Here is a 1,979-nt window from a genome sequence, read left to right on the forward strand (position 1 = left end):
GGTATATGTGGCTGGCGCCTTAGCCACTTGAGCCACAGGTGCCAAGCCACCCTACCTTTTCCCCCAGAGTTTTAAGACTGAAATGTTATCTATACCAGTGCCACATGCATGTTTATAGTAAATTCAACAACTCTCTGATAAAATCCTCATATGTACTTCTAACTCATATATATTCTTATTAGTTCTTTCTTTTCCATTTCATAACACAATTTATTCTTCTACCCTCTCATTCTCTACTACTTGGTTAAGTACTTGTTTTTCCCATCATAATGTTACTAATTTGAACATAACGTGTGTATTCCTTATGAAAAGAAAAGTAGATGTATAGGTTCCAGTTCATCTTGAATGACCCTGGCAAGCAGATCCCACTTTACATATTTTAATTTATGTATTAAAGAAATTAAGACCAAAAAGATTCCTTGTGAGCCTTATCACTTTCATAGTTTCTACTATTGTTTTACTTGCTTCTGCATCAGTGGCTATAGCCACTTTAACTGAATCTGTTGATACTATGATTACTAATAACACACAAGAGCTCATAAGACAAGCTAAGATTGACAATCAAGTTATGCAAAGACTTGATGGGCTGGAGGTTGCTGTTGAATCCCTTAGTAATAAACAACAAGCTCTACAAAGAAGGACTGCTGTTAGGTGTGATTTAGTAGCACCAACATTTATATTATAGCAGTTCCTTACAACACTTCCCTTTATCTGTGGAAACAAGTTAAGTATCATTTACATAGTGCCTTCAATGACACTATGGCTCAAGATATAGGTGACTTATCCAGCCAGCTATATGAACAACCTATTGTCATCCAAAAGGCCAGATAACATTACATTTTTGACACTTTAGATAAAGATTTTCAGTGATTATCTCCTTCACATTGGTTTTCAGCATTAAATTTACTTATGTGCTTTTTTGATGCTCTTCTGATCCTCTCTTCTTCATCATCATGATGTTTGAATGATAAATGTATCATCTAACCCAACAACAGTAGAAACAAGATGAAATGTTTGCATATATTCACTTAATGGTGTTAAAAAACAAAATAGGAGGAGATGTAGGGAAAATCGTGCCCTGACCTTTAGCAGAAGACTTGCTTCCTGCTTGAGAGACCTGAAGAATCATAAGAATGGCATGTGAGCTGTGTATGTGCAGGAGATCAGAAAACTGGTCTCCAAGAGAGAATGTATTTGTGAAGTGTAGCAATACCAGGCCTAATGATTATAGTAAAAATTCTCTAGATTCCAAAATCTCTTGATGCTAGAGACAAAGGTCTTGTTTAAGGTCTGTGGTTTTGCAAAAACAAGTTGGAGACATTCTGGCTGACACTTTCCATATTCGCCCTGTTTAGTGCTGATGTCTGATAAGTAACGTTTAACTACTTTTTCATGATTTGTGATAATAAATATGGACCTGAGTATTGCTCAGGAAGGCTCCTCCCAAAGTTCTTCAGTCCCCAACATGGACTTTGTGTCAAGCCTCTTCATTCCTTGCATCAAAACCCCTTCATCTGGTGACCCCAAACCTCTTCAAGTTAGGCCATGTGTGAAGTCAGATGAGGTCTTAACCCATATGAACTAAAACACAGGGTAGCAAGAAGCTGAGGCCTCATAACCTTAAGTATAAATGGATTAAAATCACCAATCAAAGGACACAGAGTGACTAAATTGATTAAAAAACAAGATCTAACTATGTGCTGCATTCAGTGACCCATTTTGGCTTTAAGGACACATGGGCTCAAAGTGAGGGGTATAAGAAGATATTCCACACTAATAGTGACAAAAAGAGAGCAAGATGGCTAGATTTATTTCTGATAAAAGAGACTTCAAGTCAAAAACTCTCACAAGGCTCGGTGCCTATAGCTCAACCGGCTAAGGCACCAGCCACGTACACCTAAGGTGGCGGGTTCGAATCCCCAGCCCGGACCCGTCAAAACAACGACAGCTGCAACCAAAAAATAGCCGGGCGTTGTGGC

Source organism: Otolemur garnettii, unplaced genomic scaffold (genome assembly GCF_000181295.1).
Source record: "Otolemur garnettii isolate 467f Iridium unplaced genomic scaffold, OtoGar3 scaffold00016, whole genome shotgun sequence".
Lineage (NCBI taxonomy): Eukaryota > Metazoa > Chordata > Mammalia > Primates > Galagidae > Otolemur > Otolemur garnettii.